This window comes from Glycine max, chromosome 14, assembly GCF_000004515.6.
Source record: "Glycine max cultivar Williams 82 chromosome 14, Glycine_max_v4.0, whole genome shotgun sequence".
Taxonomy (NCBI): domain Eukaryota; kingdom Viridiplantae; phylum Streptophyta; class Magnoliopsida; order Fabales; family Fabaceae; genus Glycine; species Glycine max.
In genome coordinates, this window is record NC_038250.2 from 45,946,590 (window position 1) to 45,955,524 (window position 8,935).

Consider the following 8,935-nt stretch of genomic DNA (forward strand, 5'->3'; position numbering starts at 1 on the left):
TTTTTATACATTGGAATATGCTTTAAATTAAATTAAAAAAAATCTAGTTATCTATTTTAAACAAGATTACTTCGAATAACCTTTTTATTTTTTTATCTTTAAAGGGTAATAGTTGGTTAATTGAATAATTTATTATTTTTATTACAATTTGGTTCAATAGTTATTAAATTTATAGTTAACAATATAAAAAAGTATATGGTTCAGTTTGTGAATTAGTTAATAGCATTATACATTATGCTCAGCCCTAATAAAAATAGGAATATCATTACGTTGAATGCATATCTACCTTTGTAAAACAGGTGCACAATCCCAACCATAAGATTTAAGACAATTTTATCATAAATATATTTATGAAAAAGATTAAAAAAAGGGAACATTGGAATTTGATGGAGGAACTACACCTTCTGTAGTTAACAGTTAACTTTTAACTGCTATGGATTTTTTTTTTTCATTGTTTGATTAAAATGGTCTGAAGTGTCAGCCATTATACCGTGTAAAAGGTTCACAAATAGAGACAGAGAGTAACATAGCTCACCTAAAAGGATTAATATATATATATATATATATATATATATATATATATATATATATATATATATATATATATATATATATATATATATATTATACAGATCTCTACTCAAAGCTGAAAACTAAAATAAATCTAACTATATGTACAAGAATAAATAAATTTATGGATATAAGACCATAGAATTTTGGTTACAAGAATCTATGGTTGAAAGGTTATTGCATTGCATCTCCTCTTGCCTCTTGAAATTACTGCAATTGTGTTTAGTGGAATCTTTGAAATGCAATGCAAACCCATCTATTGAACTAAGAGAAGTAAGCAAAATCATGTCCTTTGTTCATTAAGTCTCCTCTCAGCAGCTATAGCAGTGGCCACTGATGGTGGCAAGTGTCTAAGATTCGTGTTTGTGTTATGATTTTCATCACTTTCTGGCATTGTTAGTGGTGCTCTAGACAGTAAGGCTTCCACATCCTTCAGGGTTAAAACAGGTTGATCTTGATTTTTAGTGTTGCCACTGATGAATGAATGATTGCTCCTGCTTCTGTTCAATTTATATATACTCTCTTCAACCGTGTCTTTTACCTATAACACAAGCAAGAACAAGATTATAAGAACGGACTACTGAATTCATAAGCGCTCACCCAAATATCACAATTCAAGTAATGCAGATGATACATGGGATAGAAGATGCAATGACACAACTAAAAAATCTGAACATTGGAAGCAACTGAACAAGGAGTATGGTTTGTTAAAATATACTTTCAAAGATATATCTTGCTAAAATACTCTAGATAAATATGTAGGGTATGTTAGTATTCACGAATGCTGATATACTCTACTTATTCTTTAGAAGGAAGATTTTAGAAAGTTATAATATATATATATATATATATATATATATATATATATATGTCATGCAAAACGTATATATAGCTTTCACTCCTATTACAGGAATATTTATTTTTTACGAAAAAAAGGCTAAGCTAGGAACAAATGGTTGCAGTGATCCCAACAACCAGAAGCCTGAACAGCATAGCCCGAGTCCATTGATTGATTAAAAAAGGTGGAACAAGACAAGAAAGCTTGGGGGGACATGAAGCCTAACCCAAGGCAAACAGACAGGGAAGATTTTGTCTATCCTGTAAAAACAAATTGTAATAAAAGCTGGGATATAATCCCACCAGGAAAACCCATCTATACTAGTACCGTAAGTGGCTAACCTATCTCCAGTTATTTCCCTCACAGTAGATGTGACCAACAAGGAAATTCATATAATCAGTTTCGAAATTCCAAAGGCTGGTACTTTAAGATGAACTAAGAATTGAATTTAAGATTTTTGAACAATGAAACTCACAAATATTAAATCCGTAGTCTTCTCTCATCTGCAAGTTGTTGGATGGATAGTGGATAGAGAGTGACTTTTGAAAACAATGATCTTCATGGGTGTTTCGAAAACTATTAACTAAAATTTAATTTTTACTGAACGACAGGATGGAAAAGGTGTTTTTAATAAAACAAGACCCTTTGAAAATCTTCAAAGGCCATGGCAAACAGTCTCTAAAGAATGCTCTACAGCTCATTTAAGCAAATAAAATGATAGTATTTACAATTGAGTTGGCACACATGACAGAGAGAGAGAGAGAGATAAAATGCTCACTTAATATACACTACTGCCTGCTAGGAAACTTACAATGAAACGATGAATGAGGGTCTTATTTTTTTGTCCAATCCGATGTACACGACTGATTGCTAGTGCTTCAGCAGCTGGATTGAGTAACGGCTCTACAAGGACCGCATGCTGTGCTTCCAAAAGATTGAGTCCATTGGCTCCATGTTGAATTAAAAGCAACAACACCTGAATAGATTTTGGTGTTGACCCTTCACATCCTTTTGTGCCATTTTGTTTTCCTCTAAATTGACTGATGGCAACATGTGCTTTTCTGATCTCACAAATTCATAACTAAAATAGCATCAGTATAATGAAGTTGAAATTGGCAAATTGTCTAAAATGTTGATGAATCATTCTTCTTAACTGACACAAAAACCTACATGGTTTCATAAGAAATTTTTAACGAAGTGTGATGAGTGACGAGTAATCTGTGATTTTGAAATGAGAGATTGGACTTGGCATATATTAACAAAGGGTAATACCAATGAATTTGTTAAATCCCACAAAATATGCTAAATTAGGGATTCAAAATTTTAAATGCCATATCATGGTCTAAATGTAATGTTGGATGCCACGTTATACTCACATCATTACTTGGGTGATTAATGGAAACAGACAGGGGGATCAAATTGATTCAAATTATTAACTTGAGAGACCAAAGTGAAAAAAGGTAAAAAATTAGGAATATATTGATAAAGAAATTAAATGTGTTGGAGCACAATAGGATCGTAGTCATAATTTTTTCTTTGCCTAGTCAGTATCTTTTTCTTTTCTTTTTCCAAATGAATGTCTAGTAGTCCAGTATAAATACACAAACAAATGGAGAAATAGTAACGGCATAGATTATCATACCTGCCTCCCTTCATCCGAAAGAAGGTAATGTTATTGGCAGCAAAGGCATGCTCCAATACATCAAGTACATCATTCCAACTTGAAAATACAAGAACTTTTGCTCTATGATCATTAGCCTTTACCCACAGGATTCTTCTTGTGACTGCTTCAATCTACAAAACACCCAAATAAAGAAAAAGATGAGGATTGAGGAATACAAGAGTTACGATCAAATAAGCCAAAGCATGTCTTATTTGCTGAAACAAGAAAATTACAATGTGACATGTGAGATGGAGCAACAATATATTATGAGCAATGTTAGACATTTATAATGGTTATTAAATTTTGAAAAATCTTAAAAGTCTTCTTTTGTAAATAATCTTAAAAAGGTTTGCAGACAAACATTGAAATAGTTTTCAGACACCATACAAGGTTTTGTTATTGAATTACAAGTAAAATCTTCAGCAAGGCAGTAAAAAATAAAGTAAAAACCAATGCCAGTTCAGAATTAAGACAACAAAGTGTATCCCAGGGTAGTGGCATGCATACATGTAGAAAAGAAGTATGCTCATTTATCTTGAGGGTATCAAACTATCAATAGAATTTAAGTTGTTGTATAGAAAGAAACCTTGGTTCCATATGAGCCTTAAACACTAATGGATGCTTCAAATTTTTCACTACTGTCAATTCTATGCAGCACTGAAGGATTGGAAGATTCGTTCCGTGCATCAACACAATGTTTCCAAAATCAGTATGCTGTCGACATGTAGGGCACATCACCCAATTATGAAGTTTGTTATTTTGAAGTCTTTTCTCAGTCATAGCAAATAAACCTGTACAAATAGATGCATGGTTATTTTTCATATGATATTTATTTCAAAATCAATAAATGCTTAACCACATTTCTGTTGAACACAGATGAGAGTAACAATAGAAGAGCACACACTACACATACTGATACTATTTGCTTTATTTCATGTTTTATGCCGACATGGAGAAATGCATATGATCAATGCTAATTCAATATCCCAGTATTTTTTAGAAATTCAAAAATGACAAAGGAACATAAAATATTTTCTATACAATACAGCAGCAACTATATGTCTGGTAACACAGACTGAAGTACATATAGGACTCAAAACAACTTATCGAGGACTAACTCTTAAAATCTTAAGCTTTTACATAATGACATTTGAATGGCTTCATTACATCTCTAACATGCCCTTTCAAACATAACCACCCTCTAATTTGAGCTTGACTCGTATTTACCATGTAAAGTACAACGTTTTATTTAGAAAAATGAACAAGGATCAAACTCTACATTACTTGATCAAGATTCTCTAAAACCATGTCAAGAACCAACTCTCCTAAAAGCTTAAGTTGCTAGGTGAAGACAAATGACTTTTATTAAATCTATAACACAACTAAAGAATGATAATATAAAGTGTCCTCATATAATTCTTACATTTACAGCATGTAACGTGCCCACATTGAAAAACCATTTTCTGTTTGCCTAGCTTTTCTTGGCAAATTGGGCATGTTTCATCATCAGTCTTAGATAAAAGTGCACCCTTCTCTTCTGTAGAGTTTGACATTGCAGTTGTCTCTCGTGTGAATAAAGAACTATTTGGACTTTCGAATTGCAGTTTTTGCTTAGATTGAACCAAACCCTGAAAAATGGTTCACCTTAGGTTAGGTATCCAAATCAGAAGAGAACATATCATAGATTCCACAGAATCTTAGTGAGGAAACTCAGTTAAATTTAATAATAACATGTTTATATTTTAGTTGGATTGGCAAATGACAATCACCTAGGAAGGAAAAAACTGCAGGTGGATCATGAACTTAAACTAGGTATTTTTTGCTTTGCTTCCCAAAACAATAAAATGAAAAAGAAAATACCTTGAAAAAACCTAAATAATTAATTCTTCCAATCTATCCAATTTTACTCAAAATAATATATGAAATTGGATGATATCCCCCTCCCCCTCCCCTCAAAAAAATTGAAGCTAAAGCTTGGCCACAGGAATTATTAATACAGAACAAGCCACATGAATTACTGTCAAGAATCAATTCTCAAATGGTTTTATATCTCCAACATGTTACACATCCCCTAATGCAAGAGCCCTACGAAACTGAAACATGGACAAAAAACAAGCCCACCCAGTGCTGAAATTTTTAAATTAATTACGAAGAATGAGGACAATAAGGATTCAACTAACCACTTCGTCATAAAACCTCTACCTCTCCTAAAATAGTTATATAGAGGCCCATGAGTGATTTTATACCTCTCAATTATTAGTGTATATATTCCGTTATTGAAGATTTCAGTTACAATCCAATCCCCGTCCCCCATCAACTTCAGCAAACTTAACAGCCATCAGTAATTGTTCAATGGTGACCAATTTTGAATTTGATTATTTAGAAATTTAACAAATATATATAAAGAGAAAACAATTTCAATATATACAGATTTCGAAGGGTTATTTCTTTATACCTTTAAGTAGCGGAGTTTTCCTTTTATCTGTGACAACATGGTCAATGACATAAACTTATCATGGGAAAAGTTTGAGCTAGCTGCAGCTAATTCATTTTCACCTAAATCATCAAGAGATTTATCATCTTCATTTTCCCTTGGGTGCAAACGGGAAACTGCCATCTTTATTTCATCGTGTGCACGCAGATACTGAGCTTGAGCTAATGCCAAAGACCTTGTGTGGCCAAACTGCTTTCGCATCCCCTTACAATTCAACAACATAGGATCAGAATCAAGTCAATCAAAATAGTTAATACAGATAATTTTAGCTTTTAAAAGGATTCCAAAGCACAAAAACCTATCCTGAAAAAGTTTACTTGTTTTTTGGGAGGAGAGAAGGTTAATATTGAAAAACTAAACACTCTAGATTAATACCTCCTAGAGGAATACCATCCATAGAAAATAGTTCATCAGGCTATACCTCAAAAACATGTAAATGCTTGGTGGCAGCTGAGACACTGTCTCTTCCTAATCGAGACTTGCAGTAGTTTAAAACTCCAAGAATTAGCTCCAACTCAGATGCTGATTTTGAAACCTAAAAAACTCAACATAATCAATTTGGAAGATTAAAAAACACATACCACACGTTTTAAATACTTGCCAAATTTTCTTAAATGAAAAATGAGTCTATCATCATTGATGGTCAGCCTCCAAATCTATTTGCCTTAGGGTGCATTTAATACAACAATAGTGAGGAACATTGGAAAGAGAGTGCAATTTAATACAATTCACAAGAATTGAGAAATTCAGGAGTCTTTTTTTACATTTTCATTTCAATTTTTGGCATATTACAATTCCAGACTCTGTTTCAATAGACTCTGAATCTTTTATATCAATAAAAGAGTAGTATTATCTTTACAGAAAACCAAGACAGAGAGGAGGTATAATCAATTTGCACTTGTCTATGATCTAGAGCAAAAGTCAATCAAATGAAGTAACTAACCACAACTCTTTGTCCAACATTCCTTTTCTTTGATTCTTCATGACTGATATCAGATACTGTAGAACTGTGACTAGATTGTGATAGCTTTGAGAGGAAATGATTCAATGCCAAGTTTTTCTTCTGAAAATCCACTGCCTCCTCAGCAGATGAAATTATCCTTCCACGTTCATTCTTAAGAACAAAGAGTCTTGCTTCATAATCCTGAGGAAAAAATAAACCATGAGACCATATTACATTCATTAGATACAGGATGAATAAAACTGACATAAATTCAGTGGTAAACCTGAAACAAAATATCTAGTTCACACAAAGCACACGGACCATCACAATTAGGCTGACAATTTCGACATTTACCCACACATTCAATATTTTCTTCATTTGGTTTTTCCATTGTCTGATCAATTTCTAGCAGTTGATCTAGGAGCGTTTTTCTAGAGGCCTCTAACTGATCCAAACCTGTCTGAATTTGATACTTCAAAGAGCTTATGCTTCGGAAACTGGATTAGAAGTTACACACATTAGCAATAGTGCATGTCATAGTCAATTTACTACTAGCTATTTATCAAAATCTATTAGCAAATAATTTGAAATCCTATAGCTCAATAGCAGATTCCTCCCAAACCATGTATTAGAGGTTTAAAATCATTCATAAACTTTCACTGATAGCTTAAGCTATTAAGTATTGATCTTTGACCCAGAAGTTCGATCATTGCTGCACCCACTCTAAATAATTAAGTTGAATTTCAGCACAAGCTAAAATGTGTTTTTGCATTCTATATTAATCTGTAAATGTACTTTTTGCCTAACAACTTTAGCAATCAGAAAAATTGGTCATTGACACCATATAATTGAAAATGACCAGTAGTAACTTAATACCTACCTATATACTAGAACATTGCTCATAACAAGATATGGTATGTTGTTGATGTCAGTTCTAACTGGATTACATTGTTCAGCAACTTTTTTTATGGAGATCCTGCATATTCGATCAAGCATAACTTGGAAAGTTAAGGATATGGATTATGACAAAATTGCAGTACTTAACAATTGTGTTACACAACCAAAGCATCACCGACCGAGAAGCTACTCTTGATGACTTTGAATTGTTTGAAGTTCCTGAAATGGCTTCTTCAATCTTCCTAATCAACTCAGTGGAGAAATCTTTGTTCTGCTCAGCATGATGGAGTGCTTCTAACCACCAAAATGTATTTTGATCTGTTCTGCTGTCATGATATGCATTACAGACCTACCAAAAGTAAAAATGTCATTTACAGAAAATAGAACTGGGAGGGGGAGGGAGGGATACTACAACAACCAAGCCTTATCCCAATATATAAGGAATATAATAAAAAGGAAATATCATCAAAGCAAGAAAAAACCCTGAATAGACTCATCTCTTCATAATTTTAAAATAATAAAATATCTCAACATAGTCTGGTATTACTATGGTATCAAATGTAATTAATTAAATTAAATAACATCAAGATTGCTTATCCTCAAAATGAAACAAGATCAGTGACATACTTTCTTTTTTTGGCCTGTATAAGCAACAGATCTTGCATTCTTTCCTTTTTTTAACTATGCAAACAGAAGGCAGGCACAAGTACAGTGATTAATTTTGCATGAAATTGAACTGAGTGAACCAAGGTGAATGAAGGTTAGTCTTTGATAGGAATCAACTTCCTATCTAAAAAGAGGGAGATCTGTATTGATTATTTGATTTTGGAAAAAATAAATTATTACAGAAATACCGGACTAAGAAAACTGAAAGGAATTCCCCTTATATCCTCCCCATATCTTCTCTCTTTAACTAATTCTTAGCTTAGCCTAAGATCTACGTGTGTAAAAGGACAGTCCTGAGTCTGTATACCAGCATCACTATGTCTATCAGTCTTTACAATAGAATGTCAGTTGTTAGAAGAATCTCGTAAAAAGGTGTTAGGTTGTGCCATTCAAATGAGTCACTTAAATGGTCATAGAAATGGTAGCTGGGGCTTAAATGAATGTGGACAAACTGTGTATTAGGAATCAATGTAGTATGAAATAGTTTGGTTATATCCAATTTTGGGTATTTATGATACAACATAAAGAAGGATGGGGAGCAGCTGGGGGTTGTCGACAAACCTGAGGGGGAAGCAAAGGAACACAAAAGGGGAAATCCAGAAATTGACAGTGTAGGTGCCATGGAGGGGAGTTTCATTTCAGTGGGAAAAGTGGCACGTGAATGCCAGCTGGAAACTGAAGTGGGATGTAATGGGCTTGGAGTTTCTACCCACACCCCACTGCTAATAAGCCCATGTGCGGAAACAGCCCACAAAAAATAGATTTCGCCCCCAGCAACAATTTTAAATTTTATTAACAAACAAGGTGGCATCAATGGCAAATTTCATAGGGCTGTCTGAAAGAAAAAAACATTCCCATCAACAC

At 33.3% G+C, this 8,935-nt stretch overlaps 1 pseudogene; it reads right to left on the bottom strand.

The window, feature by feature from the left end:
• Nucleotides 1–650: 650 nt before the first annotated feature.
• LOC102663588 (E3 ubiquitin-protein ligase SHPRH-like) lies at nucleotides 651–8,625 on the bottom strand (annotated as a pseudogene).
• Nucleotides 8,626–8,935: the final 310 nt, after the last annotated feature.